The following is a 23,967-nucleotide window of genomic DNA, read 5'->3' as shown; positions in this document are numbered from 1 at the left end:
TTCATCCGCACCCACTTGGAATTTATTTTGGGATGCCATCAAGGAGCAATGCTACCTTGTCGGAAGCTATGAGGATAAATACATAAAGTGGACCATGCTACAGCAGGGAAGGGACCAAGACATGTCAGAGTTTACCAATATTTTTCTTAACCTTCACACAAAGTTGGGTATCAAGGATTCTGAGTAGTATTTGGTACTCAAATATCACAGTTGCTTACACAGATACATCCAGGACAAGATGGAGTTCCTGGACATATCCTCACTTGGCATGGCATACTGTTACGGTGTCAAGATCGAGCAGAAGTTTAAACAAAAGAAGCGAGACTTTGGATCTGTGAATCCAAAGAACAAAGGGCAAAGCCAAGGTGGGGTGACCTAAGACAACTTGTTGAAGCTACAAGAAAAGAACACCACCACGAAGTCAAAGAAGGACACAGGAAAGTGGTGTGATTTCCATAACAACCCCACTCACAACACAAGTGAGTGTCGAGCCAAGAAATTGCTAGTGACCGAGTTGAAGGCTTCAGACTCAGATGCATGTTCTGACTCTGTGTAACAACCCAACAAGAGGAATGATAAAGGGAAGCAGATTATTGATGCAGAGCCCAGTGCCGTTGTTGCCACTATCAAGATCAAGAAGGAGGAGCCCGAAGATCTAGAGGAAGGGGAACATATTTTCCACTTACAGATGTGGGTGAAGGGTTCATCGCTGTAATTTATTATCAACAGCTGGAACCAAAGGAACCTCATTTTAGTAGAGGTCATGAAGTAGTTGGGCCTACTAACTACATCACACCCACAGTGTACAGTGGGAGCCAAAAGAACCTCATTTCAGTAGAGGTTGTGAAGTAGTTGGGCCTACCGACTACACCACATCTGCAGTCGTACAGTATCGGGTGGCTTCATTAAGGATGAGGTCTTTGATTCAGCCAACAGTGTCACCTCCCCAACAACATCAATCCCTTCATAGATGAGGTATTGTGTGATGTTGCTCCTCTTGAAATTTGTGATGTATTATTAAGATAACCATACTTGTGGAAGCAGCATGCTGTATATGAATCTAGACCTCTCTCTATGATTATTTCTTTGGGTAATTCATTATACAGGATACCAGAGATAGCCCCACCTACCGCCACCTCTTTAATCCCTACTAATAAATGCAATAACATCATCTTCTAGACTAGGAAATTCATTTTCTTTTTGGTTCACTCTCAAAGTAAGGGGAAGATCATAGCCACATCCATGACCCTTGGGAAGGATTCCTCCATGCAGCAGAAGCAAGTAGATAGGGTCATGAAAAAATACAAGGACATCTTCTCCTCACCCATAGGGGTACCATTGCACTGTCAGGTCAAGCATTTGTTTGATCTGACTCTCGAAGCACCTCTACCCAATGGGCCGATATATCGCACTCCATTGTGGAAAATTCCAAGTGCAAGAAGCGACATGATCAACATCAAGTGTCACACAAGTTTTAGGTGGGCGATAAATTTTGGTTGCATTTGCAGAAATAATGCCTTACCAGAGCCCATCAAAAGCTTAAACCACTCTAATATGGTCCTTACACCATTAACAAAGATGTGGGAGACAATGCTTTGGAGCGCAGAATTCCCCCATTCCTTGGCTTGCACCCAGTGTTCAATGTGGACCACCTTCAACCATGCTTCCCATCATTACTGGACACATCATACATTGCAGAACAACTCACACCAGCAAAAGTTTCCTCATCTCATGCAGGAACTCAATGCAATGGGGACAATTTCTTCCTAGTGGGGGGAGGAATGATCCAGGTGGATATTGGTGGCTACCTGCCTATCCCACTTGGACCCCCACCATTGTCTCTTTCAGTTTTTTGTTTCCTTATTTGTAGCAAAATTTACTATTTTTGGGATTTTTTTGGGTCCTGCACTTTCAAAGCCGTTTTTAGGCCCTAAATGACATTTTTTTGACAAAAGTGTTTTGAAAATTGCTACGAAAATTGCATCAGTATATGTAGTCCTTAGAGAGATATTTCTAACGAGGTATCATATGTGTCAAATGGAGATAATATGACCAAGTTACGACCGTGAGAAGTTGGTTGCCCAACTAACCCTAATGGGGCCCATAAACTCTTGGTGTTACATCTCCTCAGGTTAGGGTTTTGGTTGTTTAGGGTTTTCTCTTATTGTTCAATAATAAAAAAGCCTTTGAGCCTCATTGTAACTCAGTTCAAAGGCATGTAGCCACCACATCTCTTCTCAGAGATAAGCTACCATCGCTTGAGCTAGTCTTATTTCCATTATATTTTTAAGCATACTCCAGTATTTGATATTAATGAAATGAAGTGTTATTTCTTTTGCATCTTTGTATTTATTGTTATATCTGTATTTTGTTGTGTTCCTGTTTAAATCCGGATCAGGAGAAGCCATCCAATTTAAGCTATAAATTTAGGACAAAATTGAGTCTTTTTTAGCAGTCCCTCGAGGATTGAAACATGTATATTCCTCATAGGAAATAAAATATATTTATCATTCAAGAAACAAGGTTCAAATAGACAAGAATAAATAGATGCAATAATGATGAAGAAGATGACACATGCATATTGGTTATGAGAAGGAAATATAGAAACACTACCATCATTGAACCAACTTGTCATTACTAAATTGGTTTTGCAAAGTGGAAGGGGTTTGTTAGAGTTGAGGGTGGTACATGGTGGCATGACCACTAACATGAATTTTATTAAGTGGCACTTGATAAGGTGAGAATACTTGGAAATGGATTTGATGTTCGCAATGTTACCAACGATATAATAGCCACCTCGACAATAAGACCTCAAACTTAATATCTAAAAATATATGAGAAAAATATTCCTTTTATGTTATCTTAGTTATCATAAATATAATTATTAATCTCTGTCTCGCCAAGGACTATAACATTCGCTTCATGGTCAAAGTGCATTGACTTCGCATTATCTCAGTTATCATAAATATAATTATTAATCTCTGTCTCGCCAAGGACTATAACATTCGCTTCGTGGTCAAAGTGAATTGACTTCGCATTATTTTGCTATGATTTTGCAATTTTAACCAAAGTTTCAAGAAAAAGTTAAATACTCCTATTTTCTTATAAATTTAAAATAATTTTCTATTTTTCTAAAACTCTTATTTCTAATTTTCTATTGGTTGAGTGTGTCTTGATGGAACATAATTTTCTTGGTGGAGGGCATTTTATTTTCTGTATTTTTCAGTGCCTAGAAAATCATATCAAATTAAAAAAAAAAGAAAAACGAATTTTTTGGGTAGCCATTCTGTCGATGAGTGCTTTGACACAAACATGCATGACATTGCTATTTCTCTACCTAATGATGTCGAAAACGATGGAGTTCGAGGTCCCTTACATAGGCAAGGAGTGGGGTATGGGGCAAGTTCGATAATGTTGATACATTGTGCAGAGTGCAAAGGTGTAGTGGAACCCCCACACTTTAAGCTCCTCCACACCTCCACACTCATAGGCGGGGGTGGGGAAAGCTCCATAACATCGATACATTGTGCAGAGTGCGAAAGTGTAGAGGAGCGCCACACTTGCACAATGCATTAACATTTTAGGTTTATAGTTTCATTATCAAAATTTTCCAAATTACTTATAGTAAACAAAATATCCATCTCTTTGTTGCACTTAGACATGTGCTCTATGCTCTGAGTTATGGCGAATTCCAAAATAATGAGTTACGTGGTCCCAAAAACTCACTATTCATTTGCAAGTCCCAAAGTATTTGACCCTCGACTACATTAATAGGAGCACGTGCATTAAACAATTGGGCATGATAGTTTTAATTGCAGCAATGATAGGGACAAAAGTCCCAAAGTATTTGACCCTCGACTACATTAATAGGAGCACGTGCATTAAACAATTAGGCATGATAGTTTTAATTGCAGCAATGATAGGGACAAAAGAAGAACATGATATTTATTTGGTGAAGGCATTTGCTAAATATAGTGTCCATAAGTAAGCGAAATACAAGTAGTCATTTTTATTTTATGTGTGAAATTTTGTGGTTTCCTTTGTTCTATATATTGACAAAAACCTTGTAATCCAGCAGGTTATTGAAAACACTTTGTTCGAATGCATATAGAAATAATCCATGAAGCATGCAATACCAATAGCTACTATTATAGCTACAACTCTAGGCATAGAGAGGGGCAAGGCACTATCGCCATAGTCAAATGCAATAACCATGACCCATCCAATAAACCAAATAGACCAACCATTATAAATGATAAGGTTATGAAGCTGAGACCATTACCTTTAAAAGTGAGCAGTTGGTAGCTTTTGTTAGAAATGCATTAGCAGCCAACTGACTTCCCTTACTATCTACAAAATAAGAAAATAATTTCTTATTTCCCTAGTGGTTAGGAAAGAGTCCGAAAAGCATCCACTTTAAACTATAAATTTAGGAAAAAAATGATCAAAATTTATAAGAATCTTGGCCCTATGAAAGAGCCAATGTTGTATTCAGTTTCCCACCATCTATTTCCTCCTCTTCCTTCTTCATCTAAATAATCTTAGAGCTTCAAAAGCCATGACTCTGAATCCCCTAACTTCGACATCTTGATACTTGAAAGATCTTATCAATAGTCTTGTCCAGTCATCATGGCTAGCCTCACTTACTAGATTGCACATTCAAATGCACTCTCCTGGGTAGTTGAATCAACGAGTTTTTTCGTCAAGATTTCACAAAGTACAATAGGGGATTCCACCCTGGACTCAAGCTTTGTTAATCTCTCCAGTTGTTGATCAGTCCGTTCAACATACAATAGGACATGGTTTGATATAGTTGTGCAGAATGCAAGATGCAGAGGAGAGCTATCCTCCACATTCCACATAGCTATGTTTTGCACCTTCGTTTTGTCTGCACAACATAAGCTATGGTTTTAGATGTGACCTTTCATGAATTTTCAATAATCAGAAACATAATGAAAGGTTAGTGGGCTAGAGATCAACTTTGGCCACTTATTAATCTAATAACTTCAGAATAAATATATATTTTATAGTTGAGCGTGTTGAGCGACCACAATTGGCCATCTCAGCATCTACATCTGATTGCCCACCACCTTCATAATTAATCCCTTGACCATAATACAGATGGATATTCATCGTAACAGAAACGATGAGAACAACAAATAGTAAAGGAAGAGAATGTAGACTCTTGACGAGCATTGGAATTGAGAACAGGTCACTTCATGGTTTCAATTCGCCATTTGGCAATGCATAAGCCATCTCTTAATAAAATTGAACTTACACAGAAAACAAATTAGTTGAGCATAGAGGATTATTTTACACATTATATGTAAAGGTATCAACAAAAAAAAATTGTTTATGTCTATTAAAATAAAAAATTTAAAAAATCTAGGACTAAAAAAGTTTAAATAACAGTACAAAACATCTAAATAATATCAGATTTATAAAAAAATTGCATGTGAAGAAATTAGATCTCTCTTAATTCATGTTAGATCAGTATTTACAATAGATCTATGCTGGTGTACAACTATTTCTAAAAATTACTAAAAAAAACCCTCCCTGCCAAAATATTTCATAATGCATTATTTTTCCACAAAGAAGCCAACGATAACACTGGAAATGGAATGAAGAGAAATTAAAGACAAACACGACATCACTCTGAATATTTCTTTATCCATTGGGTTGTTTTACTTAACTTTCTATGTTTCCCAAAGGAAAGCACATATACCTCAGCAATTCGATGCATTAATTATTTGATACAATTCCATGCAATTCAACTGGACAAACATAAAAATTTCAGAGGAATTAACACCTTCCAGCTTTATCTCATCATTTGTAGAACAAAAATCCTTTGATCTGCCTTCACAAAAATTTCAATGGAAACAAATTGGAGCTACCAACGCCAACAAATTTGCAACTTGCAGCACAAAACATAGCAAAATTCCACATTCATGAAATGTCACCAACCAATGTCTTCTTAAATTACTCATTTGGTCAAACTCAATTTCCACCCTTTTCAAACCATTCACAAAACCAACGAAATCCACCACTAGAAAACTAAAAGTACCCCGGTCGTAGATTTGCAGTTGGTTGTTTTCTTGCAAGTTTCTTAGTAGGGCTCAATTTAAAACATCTGATTAATCATTGTTATCCATAGATTCCACTACAATATAAACACATGTCATGGTATGCCACCAAACAAAACTGTCTCTATGGTTCCTCGAGGTGTAAAGGGTTCCCTTCAACTGTCGCCACAACTACAAAGAAAACGCGAAGGAAGATTGATCTCCCATCAATCCAAACCGCCTTTCCAATTATTCCAACTAACTCATAATTGTTTAATCACTTTCCTTCTAACGTTACCTAACAATATCAAGGAACATGTAGATTGTAACACAAATCTAGCTTGGTTTTTGAACCTAACAATCTTGAGGCCACCAAAGACCAATTCCAATCCTGACCCGGAAATCAAGGGATCATAGTGTAATCATTAATGATCAAAGGGTCCTGTTGTTTTCGTTGTGCCTCATATTAGAGGAATCTGTAACGTGTTGTAGATTTGTAGATACATTTTCTTATGATTATTGGTATTACCAATTGTATATATGTTTTCTTATGATTATTGGTATTAGTATTCCAGAGCTTTCTGTAAGCAATGAAAATGAAATTCTCTGTCAATTTCATGCCCAGTTGAGGAAATGCTCTAATTTGTTGGTGTGTCACAGGAAGTTAATGTTGTAAGAGATAAGTTGGATTTTTTCGAGTTTTTTTTCCTTCTCGAATTGAAATCCCTAGTGGGAGATTCAGAACCCCAAAAATCTATGATAAGCTAACTTTATGCTTAGTGAATCCAATAAAAAACATATGCATCTAATTTAGGTGTGCCCCATAGATATTTTGAAAAAATGTTGCCCAGGGTTTGAGCCACTTTACTACTTAGAGGATCCGGATGGACACCGATACAAAGGTGGGCCTACGATGAATTTATTCAACCTCACAACTCCTCCTTGGCAGAGATGGACACTGGTGACAACGAATTACCTTGAATGAATTCCATGACCATTGATCTCCCACGAGGATTAATGGTCCTTCATGGTCCTTCCATGAAATTGACGCTACAGATTCTTCGACTTATATCAACAACTCGTTCCCATGGTGATGGGAATGCTACCATATGCGAATGAGGTTGGGTTCATGATTGCACACTCATTACAAAATACCTTTTAATGACACATCGTATAAATTTGTGCATTGTTCTCAACAAGTATACATGTGTGGAGATGCAGAGAACAAGTATACAGAGGTTCAAAGAATGGGCATGTGAAGATCTTGTATGTGGAGGTGCGGAGAAGGGGTATGCGGAGGTGGTTCTTATTTTGCACCTCCACAGAATTAAAGCTGACAATGGAATGCGGAATGAAGAAGATTTGTTTGAGTGTGCTTTTGAAATGAGAAATTATAACTTAATAGTGGATGCTTATGTCAAGCATTGTTATCGTTCACAATTAAACCAAATTACAAAGCTAGAATTGTAATTTTGCAGTTATATTAATAGAAACTTAGTTAATGCCATTGTAATATGTAACAAGTGTTGAATAACATTAATCATGATCTATCTCATTGAAAGAAAAGATAAAATAATACTCTCAACAGAATATCCTATTAGATATCAATAATCAGAGCCCGGAAGGCAAGTGAATATGCTAAAGAATGAGCGCAGTTCTAAAAGGAACAAAGTCATTGCTATTAATCAAAAGAAGATAGAAAACTAGTCTAGCTTGGTTACGAGCATTTCTCTTAATTAGTACATATCATTTCTTATATTAACAATAGTGCAAAACCTTCTAAAGTCCATAAAACATAAATATATACATGGAGTATTGTCTCTGGGTCAAAATGGAAAACAAAATAATTGAAAAAAGATACTTTCGTTGCATTATTATTATTATTATTATTATTATTATTATTTACATATAGGCAACCAACAAACCAGTGCAACTTACAAACCAATGCCACTTGACACACCTGTTCTAATATTTCTTCACACCATCGAAGTTGGGGACAATTTGATATCTTAAATAATTTTAATGACGCAGAGTGTTCAACGCCTTCCAATTTTGCTAATTCATCGCATTCAAAAATACACAATGTTACGAGCTTTGTTAAGTGTGCCAACCCTGATATGCTCCTCTCCTTCACACATTTAAATATCCACAATGTCTTCCAAGATACAAATGATTCCATACTTGGTAGCATCTCTACATTTGGTGCAGAGGAATGAAAGCTTCCTCCACACGCAACATGGAGCATCGCACAACCACAAAGCTCCTAATAGCTGCAACCACATGATTATGTACAATGTACCAAAAAATCAATAATTTTAAGATACATTGTTGAGAAGCTACAATGTGCGAAGTAAGGAGGTGCTAGATAAGTGAACGCATAAAAGCAATTCATACCATAAAAGTTTTCACTCCACTTCCACATTATGTAAAATGAAAACTTTCACTTTCTTTGTAGAATTAAAACTTTTACTTCACATTTCTTGCATTTATAAGAATGCATAAATTGTGGAAATGTCGATTCTAAAAAAGAAACATAACCTTAATCAATTAATTAGTGATAGAGGCAATGACAATACTACAATGCAACTATTATCTTACTCTTGTTTATAATTGCATGTATTAAACACTAGAAATCAAAAGAAATTAAATACCAAAGATCAAACTAATAGCAATTTAATGAGTAACTCATTGCAATAATTATTTTCTTTTGATAGGGATAATAAAATTAATATTTATTACCAATATTTTAATTTATTCATTATATGGCTCAACAAAAGACATAAAAATTATATTGTTGAAGTGGTTATGGCTTTGATTATTCTATGTGTTTCACATAATATTAATTAGAATTTATATTAAATGTATGTCAATTCATTTGAGTCATCCAACATATCTAGTTCATTATAAATATTGAAATTCATACATTGATTATCAAACCTTCCATGACAATTACTTTACCTAGTGATTCAAGTTGAAGCTTTCCTTCTCTACACCCAAAATTTCAATGCATCATTAATTATGTTCATTATAAATATTGAAAGTCATACATTGATTATCACACCTTTCATGGCAATTATTCTACCTAGTGATTCAGGTTGACATTTTCCTTCTCTACACCATAAATTTCAATGCATCACTAGTGCATTCATTGTTGGGCACTCCATTGGACATTAATGTTGTCTACTTTGACATAAACATGAATGGATATTCACCATCAAGAATGCACCCTTAAATTAAATATATTCATTTATTTACCCAACTTAGTTTTTTATTATTAATTGGAAATACACTCTATTTTACATCAAGTTATTTTACATCAAGTTATATTCTTCACGGAATTAAGCAGAGAGAGAAACATGTTGATATGTTTTCATTACACATTAAGTTCAGGATATGAACTCTCTTTTAAACCTTGAAATCATTTTTTTGTGGGTGGGGTGAGGGGTGCAGAGGAAACCCTTTTGAGCCTTCTCAAGACTTGTTCTTTAAATCAATTAGTTTCAAATTTCTTATTCGAATAAAGTTTGGTGAATAAAATACTTAGAAATTTTTTGAGCTAGGAACTTTGAGGATTAATGCTTACCTACATTTTCATCTGCACACACAGAGTACTAATGCACATATGCCTACCCAAGACCTATGATAGAGAATGTTATAGACCTGCTAAATCCTATAGACACGCATGCAATATACAATTGAAGTACACAAGAAAGAGGATGGTAGACATACCATAGCTTATAAGGTGGACGACTTATGCCCTTTATGGTTAAAGCATTTGAGATCAAGATCCTCACTCCTTGTACCTATAACCTACAAAATAACCAACAAAATATACCATATCCTAACTCCTGCAGGAAATATTAACATTAGTATTGACAAATCCAAAAATATATGCTCAAAATCAAATGAAAAAGACATAGAAGTTGGGGGGGACTCAAATATCTTATTATTTCAAAGTTGCCTATAATAGATGTACTCCTTATATCCTGTCCCTAGCTCCTCCTCTAACCAAATCTCACAATGATGCTCAATTCTATTGTTGGTTTATCACAAGGAAGGAGTAGGTTCTTGTCTTCACAACATTCACCTACATTTACTCCTCTCTCACTTTCTCTGTTGAGAGCTTTGAATTTATAGATGAGTTAACAAGAGTGATTTGATGAATCTCGATACTTTGCAACTATGTTTGATTCAGTCCTTTCATCCTTATCCTAAGGTTTTGATAACTTTTTGACCCGGTCAAACATTATCCATGTTCTTTAACAACCCTGTCTACTTTAATGAATTATTCTTGAGGCTTCAAAGCATTCAACTCTTCTTGTTGAGTCATATGGGGCATTACAACTCTCCTTACTAGTGTACATTGGTTGCTAAAACGGAAACACTAAGTTTTTTGTAAGGTTTCTATGGATTTTTTTTTCATTTTAGCCTTCAATTAGTGCCACTTCCCTAGTAGACCTAATGGGGTGTCATTTTAAAATATAATAGATGCACCCTAATGTATGAGGTTAGAAGAGAAATTGATGGCCTAAATACATTATAATAATATTAGTGAGCTTGGGAGACAGGTGGAGCCAAGGTTGCAAAACCTATAAGGAGCTACAAAGGTCATATTTAGATATATAGGATATACATCCCTAGGGTAGGAACACCCATACTCAGTACAAAAATAATAGAGCATGATTGCCCAGATAATATAGTATGGACTCATGTCATCAGGGAATAATCATAATATAATGTGGATACATGCCATAATATATATCATAAGGACTGCGCACACTAATGAGAGTTCCAAAATGTGAGAAATAGAAATGAATATCATCCATATTGGGACATTCATGAGTGATATGGTGTTTCCCACAAATCTTGCATAGAAACCTATTATTTTTCGTTTTCTCTTTGGTACTACCCCTAGTGGTGTCTTGGGTTTGGGTGCTCCTTGGTCATTTTAATATGGTTTATTCATCTTATTTTTACTCTTCTTACCTCTAGTTTCTTGAGTATTCTTCAATGGATTGGATTGCATTGAATTCATATTAGAGGTTTAAATGGGAGCACTAGGAGTTTTGGAAATAGTCCGAGCAACCAAGGCATTAGAAGCAATATTCAATTGGCCCATCTGAGTGAGTAATTGGATTATGTTTCCTAGGGATATAGACCCAAACACTCCATTGTTGTGGCATCCAAACATAGGAGATTCACTCAATGAACCTATGACACATCACATGCATTCATGGCATACTAAACCCTTAATTTGACTACATATTGGAAAATAGCTCTAAAAATCACATTATTTAATCCCCTACCAAGACTAATCCAATACACCTTCTCAATTTAAAAAACCTCTACTTTCACTAGATATTGTAGGTATCCATTTTTTCATTAACATTTTTTACACCTATTTATATTTTCTCAATAACTTTGAGCTCCATTTTTTTACCTGCCAATGTAAAACCCTTTACCCCTTATTATATGCTCAATATATTATGTCATTTTTTCCTCAATATATATCCCCGAATATGAATGCATGTGGTATGGTATTTCTCCCCTAGTGAAGCCCCCATGGATCAAATCTTGGGTTTCAAAACATCATTTGATGACCACGGGGCATTAGGGATGATATCATATAGGGTGCTCACTTTAGAATATATCAAGTTGAGTTTGTGGGCACACATGATCGCTTATCATCAGTTTGGAAACCTGCTTAGCTACATCTTTTGTGATTCTATGTAATAGATATTTTGTGAACCTGTCATGAATGAGCTCATTAAGGAAATCAGTTCTTATCTAGCTTCATCTTCACTTCCATTCATGTATATGGTTAGAGATGTGAATGAAGGTGTCTTCATAGAAGTTGGTAAGTATATCTATTCTAGTTTGATACTTAACATGAAATTGATAATGATTGACAAAATATTACACTAAATACATGAAGTTACTGTAAATGACATTTTCAAGGTTAATGTACCTTTTGGTGGCACTGTCTATAAGATTCCTCTAGAAAATCCATAGACATATACTATCATCCATGAATGAATTAAATGAGGACCATTTATGAAAGTTGTTATGTGACATATGAGAGCTTCTCTAGGTTTTCCATTGAGTTTAGGAATGTCAGTAGGAAACTTAGGTGGGACTCTAGGGTAGTAGGATTTTTCTTGATGGAATCATTCATAAACATTGATACATCAAGAAATGCAAGGGTTTCCAAGAAGGGTGAGTTGAATCAATTATGAGGAGGATGTTGTGCTCCTTACATCCCATATGGATGTTGCGATCCTCCCATAACATGGTTCTTATACGTGGAAGGTGTTCCTAAAGAATCTAGGTTTCTAGAGGAGTGAGCTTCAACACCCATGGTGGCATCATAATGGTTATTTCCCCCATGGGGTAGAAACCTAGCGGAAAATGGATTCTAAAATGGTTGTTGACCTCCAATGCAAAAGGGTGCACCAAAACGAAAACCTCTTGGACCAAAAGGTTGACTAAATATTTTAATACCTAAGGATAGAATGCGTTGTCCATGATGTTTCCGAAAGGTGACCGCCTTAAAGGTTGAATTCTCCAAGGATTTGTGAATCCACTGGAAAAATGTGTGCCCATAGAAGTGTTAAGGAATGGCATGGACCTAGTATTAGTATTCCAACTAAAAGGAAACCTAACTTTGGGTGTAAATGAACTGTCGATAGATATGATAAGGCTAAGAGGTGGACCCATATACCTAGATGTATAAACATGGTTTAAACCTTTGACAATGGACACGGGTATGATACTCATAGTGGGACTAGTGTTCCCAACCAAATGTGAAAAAAGAAACCATGGTCAATGGGGGGTGGGGGGAGAGGGAAGGGAAAATAATATTAATTTTCAAGGCACCTATGCTAAATGTAAAAAATGGATGAAAGAGAAATATTTGATTAGTTTACCAATAAGAGAATATGTTTTAAGTATGTGTGGTGTTGACAGTACCTGCAGTAAATGAAGAAGGTATGGGAATTGCCTCTAGGGAAGCTCTAATGAATCTAGGTCTAGACACACTATGTTCTACCATCTAGTGTACACTAGCCATAATGGACTCTTGGTAAACACTGCTTGATTAAAAATATTGGGTCAAATATATACCCCCACTGAGAAATATGGGTGACATAATATGGTCACTGGGGAGATATGGTAGAATTTTATAAACCACTTCTTGAACTATAGGTTTGACCCCCTAAGAACCATCAAAAGAGGCCCCCAAGGTAGCTAAGTTCAACTTGGTAATGGGGTTAATATTACATATGAAAATGGGTGGACCTTCCTCCTTATGTGGAAGACCCTTAAGGCAATGCGAACGATGTGGAATAAACTCAACCATAGTGACAACAAAATATGTACACAAATAAAATAAAGCAACACCTAAGGTCAACTAGACTTAATGAAATACCACATGCCTACCAAATCTAAGAGACAAATAAGAAAATCGATGTATCAAATGGATCTTCCCTTCATTGGAGCTTTGTTGATTAGGGCCCAAGTCAATTACAAAGATATGGATGGGACAATTACTCTATCATCTTTCTTAATGACTCAATGCCTAGTGCAAGTACCCTTAATTATGCATCGACACCCTATGGAGGATTTGAGTGAGTATCAACCGATGTTTTTCCTAGGTACAATAAGGATGTCCCACTTATCATCACCTATGTAAGGTATTTAAGATATGGCCACTATGGTTACCACATACAACTAACTGACCTTGGTGAATAGTGGTGGTCAAATCCACACACAAAGGAAAGGTATTGATCCCATAACCTCCTGAAGGATACCCTTATATGTGTGTAGAAAACACCACCAATACCAAATCAAGTGGGGATATCACTCCATATATCCCAACATGGCCTAACGCTTAACCCTTTTGTTAGAAGGGCTTCCCAAGAAATGTTTGATTGCAAATAGATTTTGTACTCACTAACTCGAGATTTTAATGGATCTTTTTATGGACTTGGAGAGTGTCCCCCCAACCTATTCCAAGGCCCTAAAGTACTAAGCTCATGTTAGTGTGATACTAGATAAATAAAAATATGTTTGAAATTTTTTATTAACATTGGTTTTAGTTGCTATCATTAAGTTGGGGTTTATGGTCTAAAACTTGATGGTGTGATTGACTTGCTTTCAAAGAAAGAGATGCAAAAATTGAACATGAAATTTTCACTTTATATGAAAAGTAACTAAATAAATTTGAGATATTTCAATGAAAATATGAATACAAATCCTTACCACTATTCTTTATCGCTTGAAACATTCATAAACAAAGTTGAATTGAAGCACATAAACAATTAAAGAAAATTCAAAAGAAACAAGAAGAAATCTCACCCAAAACCTAAAACCCCACCCACAAGCAAGAATGCATCAAGTATATGAATCAAATTACTCAACACACTCACTACAATAAGAAGAAAATAAGGGTTATATGACAATGGTAGCATAGGTGTACTCAACCCCAATGTCTCTGATGATAATGAAAGCTAACACTTGATTCAAGACCTAGAGAATGAATTCAAATACACTTATTCGAAGTGAATATGTAGTGACTGACTAAGAATAAGCTCTAAATAATAATATCCAACAGTTTCCTAAGCCTAGAATCATGGATTTGCAAGAAAACTAAAATATTTCAAGGAAAATGTCAAAAAAATGCACTTGGAGCTACTTCATCGCTCTGTGAAGAACCTGATAGAAAATTGCAATGCTATGTTATTAGATATGTAGGGATTTGAATAGGGATACAACAAATTATCAAGGATGTACAAAATATTTAAAATGGTTTTAGACCCAGAACCTGATTGTTCAGGAAAAAAAAAAATTCTGATCAAATTCTCCTAGAACTCTTATTGAAGATAGAGAACCAATAAAAATGAAAGAATGTAAACAAATGAGAACTTAAAAACCTAAATGAAACCATTGGTGTTTCCCCAGTGGATTCACCAATTTTATTTACTTGTATTTTCCTCTATAGACATAAAATACTAATTCCCACAGGCATGCCCAAGACCTATCACAAATAGTGCTAGATACCTATTAAACCCCATTGATACACATGAAATACACAACTGAAATAAACAAAAAGAGGATGATGGACATGTCTTATCTTACCATATATATGGATGATTCCCTTGGTGGTTGAAGCCTTTGAGATGAAGCTCCTAGATCCTTGCACCAATAATGTGCAAAATAACCAACCAAATCTACGATATTTGAACTCCTATAAGAAAGGTTAGCATTAATACCGACAAATCCAAAAATATATGCTTAAAAGGAAATGAACAACACATATAAGTGGGGAATTAGAATTTATTATTATACCAAAGTTGGTTACTATCAATGCACTCATTATGATTCTTCTCCCTAGCTCTTCATCTCAATAAAAGCTCATAATTAGACTCATTACTGCTATTGATTTATCAGAAGAAAGGATTAAGTTCTCATTTTAGTAGGATTTACCTACATTTAGTTCTCTTTCCCTTTGGTCAATGGATAACTTTTCTTTTATAAATGATCTAACAAGAGTTATTAGATGAATATGGACACTTTTTGACTGAATTTGATTATGTCCTTTCATCCTTATCTTGATGTTTTAACCGGTTTTCGACCCTATCAACCCTTATCTATGTGCTTTATAAACCCTAGGCACTTCAACAACCTATTGTTGAGGTGTCATAGCATTTAATTCTCCTTGATAAGCCTTCTAACGCATTTCAAATCTCCTTGTTAGTGTGTAAAGAGGAAAAAATATGATTTTTTAAAGTTTTCCATGGAGCCTTTTTACTACATTGTAGCCTTCATTATGTGTTTCTTCCATATTTGAGCTAGGGGGTGTCATTTAGACCTAATACCTACATGAAATTCTAATATCTTGGGCTATGCTCCCACACCCTACACTTGACATATGTATGAGTTCCCACATTCCCCACATGTGAAAACCACTATTTCCCTTTCCTTCATCCACACTTTGTTCCCATTTTCCATACTCCACACCATTTATATGAGTAAGGTTGTTGAGTGTGGAGGATGAGGAAACACCCATCCTAGGATTTCTTCCTATGCCCTACATCCCATGCCTCGCTCTTAAAAAAAGGGTAAATTTATGGCTAGAGAATCAAAATAATATATGTTGAACTTTGAAACTCACTTTAGATTATCAAATAAGGCTCATGAAATATTATGAGTTGTTTTTCAATGTATATTGAAAACTATCTAATTCTAAACTTTTTAAAATCCTAATGATATTGTAGTATGATAACTGATCAACTATAGGAAACTCATCCTACTTCACTCCACATATACTAGGGTAATGGTTTGATCCTCTAAGGTTTCTTACAATTTGATATATAAAAGTGGAACCAATTCCTAATGAACTAAAGTGCTAATAGAATGAGAAGGATATGTGGAATCAATAATAATTATCAAAATAATAGAATAAGGGAAAAAATTGAAGAATTTACCATCATACTTATAGAGATTTATATGGACCACATTCTAAATCATTAATCATTGGGAGAGGTGCTCTACAACCCGGTATGGGGAAGATGTGTAGGTGTTAGATGTCAGATCTGTAGGCTTTAGATGTTAGATGTGTAGGAGTTAAATATGTGAATATTTTTTAAATGTTAGGCTCATAACTATACATATGTTATATGTTATATTATGTAAACATTTTTACTTGGTCAAATTACATAAAAAAAATTAAAATTTTAATAAAATTTTAAAATAATTAATAATTAAATTAAAATTGAGATGAAATAGTAAATTTAATCGAGGTTTTTGGATTCTGAGTTTTCACAACCCATGGAATTTTTCTCAATAGTGAGATTAGATCAAATGAAAATAAAAAATTATATTTAAAATAAAATTAATTATTAATTATTAAAATAAAATTGAGATAAAATAGTAAATTTATGGATGGAGGTTTTTGGGATTTATGTTTTCATAACCCATGGTTTTTCATGATATTCTTCTCTAATGGTAAAATTATATAAAAAGATAAAATAAAAGCAATATATATATATATATATATATATATATATATATAGATATAGATATATATATGTCAGAAAATTTCTGGATAAAATCACATATAGATTTTTAAGTCAACGCGTTTTGAATCACTCACTTGAACCATGGTAAGTGGTTGTAAACATGTTGACTTAAAAATATATGTGTTTTCTTCTGTAATATTTCTCATATAAATTATGAATCACATAAGCTTCTTATATAGATTATGAACCATGGTAAGTGGTTGTAAACACGTTGACTTAAAAATCTATATGTGATTTTGTCTAGAAAATTTATCATATAAATTATGAATCACAGAAGCTTCTCATATAAACTATGAATCACGGAAGCCTGCATTTTTAAAAAATTAATAATCAATAATTAAAATAAAATTGAGATAAAATAGTAAATTTACAGATGGCGGTTTTTGGGCTCCAAGTTTTCACAATGTGTGATTAATAATCAATAATTAAAATAAAATTGAGATAAAATAGTAAATTTACAAATGGCATTTTTTTGGGCTCCAAGTTTTCACAACCCATGATTTTGCCCCCGATATTATTCTCTAATTGCACCTAGAGGTGCTCTCCACCTTAGTATGGTAGAGATGTTGTAATGTCATGTCCTTGTTTAACATTTTGACATAAAAATAAAAATAAAAATAAATTAATAATTGAAGTAAAATAGTTAATTTAGTGTTGGCAGTTTTTGGACCCTAGATTTTGATTATAATATTTTAGTATAATATTATAATATTATATTTTTTATTTTTTAAATAAAATTATTGGTAACCGTATATACTAGAGATGTGTAACATAACATAATGTAATGTAAACATTTTGACTTGGTCAAAATAAAATTAAAATATCATAGAGATGTGTAACAAATGTAATATAAACATTGAAACTAAAATAAAAATAACCCTATAAATAAATTAAATAATAAAAAAATAAATGACCCATTGTATTCACTTAGAATATAATCTATTTAAGGGGGGATTAAACTATATTAGATAAATCTTTGTTGATCTTATAGTTATATACATGTAATTAGTTGTAGAAAATGGTGACATTGAATTGATGTAGCTTGTAAAGGTAAAAATTTGTCTAGATATGTTTGGTGGCCCTATATCTTTTTGTATGTTTTGTTTCTATCGTTGAATGGATGAATACATTATGTGCATATATGCATAGAAGCTTCAGAGCTTTACATTTAATTTGTTGGTCAGGACCCTTCACCCTACTTGGAGAACATGCCACTTACAATAGTTGCTTCTTCATTCTAATGACTCCTTTGATAATCACTTTAATATAATATTTGTAATATATTCTCTTAATTTATGTGTAATAATGATTCTATAGAGCTCTGATGGATCTAAGATGGTAACTATAGAAATGGATAAGGCTAATGAGCTGGGGTGAGGGGAGATGGGGAAATATTAGGTAAAATGTAATTATTACATTTTATCTAATATTTCTTCGTACCTCCATCCACCTTTTACTAGGTTATATTGGGTAAAATAAAATACTATAATATTACATTTTACCCAATATTTCCTTGAAGAGGTCCACTTCTTATTGTAAATTTTCTTTATATTTGGAGTTTAAAAGTAAACAAACTCAGCTATAAATTTATCCAAGATTTCCCATAACTCGATTCACTTTTTATTAAAAGAAATCTTTATATTTGAGGTTCATATGTAAACTTAACTCTTATGTAAGCATTTGATCCCAATATGGTAGAGATGTTGTAATATTTAACATTTTGATTCAGTAAAAAAAATAAAAATAAAAATAATAAAATAAAAACATAAAATTAATAATTATATTTATAATTATAATTAACAATTAAACTAGCATAGATCAATCTTAACCCTGAATCTACCAAGCTCTAAGGGGATCAAATTTCTTGAGATGCAAACCTCTTTTGAAGTGAAAATAGATTTGATCCTAAATTAAAATAAATCTAAATTGATTATAATTCAAGAAAACACGAAAAATCATAAAATAAATAAATCAGTTTGAAAGTAATATTACAAATGAAAGTGTTGATACATAGAACTTATAAAAAGCAAATGATTTATTCTACTAAAATATAAATAAACTCACAAATAAAAATAAAAATAACAATAATAAAATAAAGATTCCTATAACCTCTTATTAAGTGGGCCCTACCAAAGGAGTTATTGGAATCTTTTCGGAACTTAAATAAAACCAAAATCAAAGTTTTATTCCCCTAACTAGAAAGGTCACTTACCAAGATATTATAGAACTCTTCTCCTTGAAAACAAATTGAACTAGTCTCTAACAAGAAAGTGGAAATCAAAATGAGAAAGTTGGGAGCATATCTCTACTATCTTAGCCTATATAAGTAGTAAATTGATATTATATAACTCTAACTACCTTAAACAATTATATCCTCGATTTATTGGGGGTTGTATACATAGTTGTACCTTTACTCATTGTAGTTGAATTCTATAGGGTTATTCTCCCTCCAACCTATTCAAATTTCTAAAAAGAAATGATATTTAGAGTAGTCAAGCTAATTTGAGATTTAAGTATTGTCACCTTGCACTCATAATTTCGTGGTCACCTTCATAAACAAGGAGGAAAAAATCCATTTAATGGCTCGTGACTTAGACCTTGATTGAGATGTGCTTAGTAGTGAAGACGATCAATTATATAAGAGTCAAATCCCTTCAAAGTCCTCGTCCATGGCTACATTAAAGTTTATACTTGTCAATCCACCTTAGTTCATACAATTCAAGTTACAAACATAAGTGATAATATAAGGGTTCATCATTACCCCCAACTAGAGGATTGAAACATAAAGAAAAATAAGAATTGGTATTATCCTCTATTCGCCCCTCATCATAAGACCACTATTACCCACATATTTTTCTAATTTTGTATGCCATAATGTGTGTAAAGTAATCTATGCTATGGTACCATGCTTATTATTATTTCATTCTGTTCCATTTTCTTTTTTCTTTCGCAATGTGTCTCTTCCATAATTTATCATGATAGAGTGGGATGGAGAAGAAGAGGAGAGAACTTGAAATATAATTAAGATTAATTTTTTTATTTTAATGGTTTTTTTTATAATCACATTAATATAATATGTGTAATATATTTTCTTTACTTATGTGTAATAATGATTCTATAGAGATATGATGGATCTAGGATGGCAAGTTTAGAAATGAATAAGCTTAATGAGCTAGCATGAGGGAAGGAGGTGGGGGAAATATTAGGTAAAACTTAATTATTACTTTTTATTGCCCAAGAGGAGATCTACAACCCAGTATGGGGGAGATGTGTATTACTTTTTATTGCCCAAGAGGAGATCTACAACCCAGTATGGGGGAGATGTGTAGACTTTAGATATTAGATGTGTAGGAGTTAAATATGTGAATATTTTTTAAAGGCGTAGTCTAACTTATTGGCAAAATGACCTTTTTCATGAGTTTTTTCAAAATCTGGTAGATATTTTTAAAAAATTGAGTTTGAACTGTTTAATATGTACAGTTCTAGTGACTGAGGGGTTTTTTAGGGTGTTGAATTCATTTATGCATTCAAAAATACATTTTAAATAACAAAAAATCACATTAAAATTGAGTTTGAACTGTTTAATATGTACAATTCTAGTGGCTGAGGGGCTTTTCAGGGTGTTGAATTCATTTATGCATTCAAAAATACATTTTAAATAACAAAAAATCACATTATTTCTTGAAATTGTTTTGCTAGATTCAAATGAAAAAGTCTATTTCGACTATAAATTAGGAGCCTTTTTTTTAATGTCGTCTTTTTTCAAATGTCACGCTCATAAGTATTACATATGTTATATTATGTAAAAAAATTTACATGGTCAAATTACATAAAAATTAATTAATTAATTAAAATAATTAATAATTAAAATAATTAATAATTAATAACTAAAATAAATTTGAGATGAAATAGTAAATTTACTTGAGGGTTTTGGATTCTTGGTTTTCACAACCCATGGTTTTGCCCATGGATATTTTCTCTAATGGTCATATTACATACAAAAATAAAATTAAAATAAATTTTTAAAAATTAAAAAAAATAAATAAATAAAATAAAAAGTTAATAATTAATAAAATAGTAAATTTATGGATGGAGGTTTTTGAGTTTCACAACCTATGGTTTTTCCCATGATATTCTTCTCTATTGGTAAAACTATATTAAATTAAAAAATTAAAATAAAAAATTAATAATCAATAATTAAAATACAATTGAGATAAAATGGTAAACTTAGGGGGTTCCAAGTTTTTCCCATCATATCCTTCTCTATTTGGGCCTAGATTTTGTAATTTCATGTAATAAAAATAAAATTTAAAATAAAATAAAATAATCTAATAATTAAAGTAAAATAGTTAATATAGATTTTGGACTCTATATTTTGAATATAATATAATAAATTTAATTTTTAAATAAAAATATTGAGCAACCCGGTATGGTAGAGATGTGTAACATAAGGTAATGCAATGTAAACATTTTGACTCAGTAAAAATAAAAGTAATATGATAGAGATGTGTAACTTAATGTAACGAATGTAATGTAAACATTTTAACTTGGTGAAAATAAAATAAAAATAACTGGTATTCATGTGAAATATAACATATTTAAGGAGGGGAATTAAACTAGCCTAGATGCATATTTGTTTGATGTTATAGTTATATATATATAATTAGCTTTAATGTTATAGTTATATATATAATTAGCTTTGATGTTATAGTTATATATATAATTAGCTCCAGAAAATGATGACATTGAATAGATGTAAAAATTTGTTTGGATATGTTTGGTGGCCCTATGTCTTTTTGTATGTTTTGTTTCTATTGTTGAATAGATGAATACATAATGTGTATCAGATCTTTGCATTTCATTTGTTGGTCAGCACGGTTCACCTGACCTTGGGAACCTTCCACTTATAGTAGTTGCTTCTTCATTCTAATGGCTTCTTTGATAATCAGTTTATATAATATATGTAATATATTCTCTTAATTTATGTGTAATAATGATTATATAGAGATATGATGGATCTAGTATGGTAAGTTTAGAAATGAATAAACTTAATGAGTTGGGCTGAGGGGATGAGGTGGGCGAAATATTAGGTAAAATGTAATTATTACAATTTCCACCTTTTACTAGGTTATATTGGGTAAAATATAATACGATAATATTACATTTTACCCAATATTTCCTTTAGATGGGTCCACTTCTTATTGTAATATTTTTTTTCATATTTAAAGTTTAAAACTAAACAAACTCTATTATAAAATTAGCAAGGGTGAGGGGAAATATTGAGTAAAATGTAATATTTAGCATAGGGCAACAGGAAATATTAGAAAAAATGTAATAATATACATTTTAATTAATGTTCTCCTGACCACTTTTTATTGGGTGGAGGTGGAAATAAATATTGGGTAACATATAATATTGTAATATTATATTTTATCCAAGATTTCCCCTAACCCAATTCATGTTTTATTAAAAAAAAATCTTTGTATTGGACACTCATATGTAAACTTAACTCCTATGTGAACATTTGATCCCAGCATGGTAGAGATGTTGTAATCTTTAACATTTTGACTAGGTAAAATAAAATAAAATAAAAATTAATAATATAAAAACATAAAATTAATTAATTATATTTATATTTATAATTAATAATTAAATGAGCCTAGATCCATTTTAACTCCAAATCTAACAAGCTCTGGAGTGTTAAATGAAATCTATGACTGTAGATAGAAGTATCTTCCCTAGGCTTGGTGGACTGACCTAAAACAATAGAAAGCAAAGGATACAATGTATTCCTTAAAGTAAATGAATGATGGGATGAGGCCTACCTAGAATCTATCACAAGCTTCACTCCTTCCTCAACTTGTATGCTCCAATTCTAGCTTTGATCACTATAATTAGAACTTGCATAATCAAACAAGACAAGCCAAAGATCTATGACATCTATGTAGCATAATCCAATCACTTCATTCAATAGATCAACATGGTATTGAAATACATGAAATCATAACATCATATATAGGAAAACAATCTACCCTTTGTATTAATAGAAATGAAGAGAGTTACAACCAAAAATAGGAGTTGATTTTGTAGAAGAGCTCCCCAATTTGACTTGTACTTTCCTTGCCACAAATTATGCCTCTATGTCACCCTAATGCATGGAATAATGAATCTTAAAGCAACAACATGAGGGTAGAATCAATATCCAAAATCCAACCCCTTTCCCATAGATAGTTGTAAATATATAAATGAGGGAGGTAGTTCATGAATTCGTATCCATTTACCAATGTAGGCTTGCGATCCACATGTGATGGGAGGATGAGCTCAAGGGATAAGATGGTGATTTCTCCAAGGTGGAATTAGATAGGATTCAAATTTTTATCTAAGGTAAATGGTTGAAACAACCTCAAGAAGCTTCTAGAAGAGGAAGCTTCGGTATTATTTTTATTTTTCCCGAATTTCTAGAATCAGCGCACACCCAAGACTAGGCAACTTGCTGGTGATCAACGTAGGTACAGAGAGGGTCAACCTGGTAGTCGAAGTTGATCCCTAAAGGACCAGGGTGCACTCAGACTTAAAAGCTTGGGAACTCAGCAATTAAGAGCAAAAACTCAAGGATTTAGTAGAGTCATGCTTAGGGCTTTCTGTAGGGATGATGAAAATATGGTGAAGGATGTGAATTGATCCCGTTTGAAGGCCTCTTGACCAGATGCAACAAAATGACCTATAACATATTCCCCCTAAATCATAAAGTCGGAAATGACAACTAATGCTTGAAGTGCTTTACCTTGTGACAAGTCAGAATATAAAAAAAAACCAGTGAGAACATC

The sequence above is a fragment of the Pinus tabuliformis genome, chromosome 8, assembly GCF_031772625.1.
Source record: "Pinus tabuliformis cultivar Carrire ecotype Pingquan chromosome 8, CPIR1, whole genome shotgun sequence".
Taxonomy (NCBI): Eukaryota; Viridiplantae; Streptophyta; class Pinopsida; order Pinales; family Pinaceae; genus Pinus; species Pinus tabuliformis.
This window is presented reverse-complemented; position numbering follows the sequence as displayed.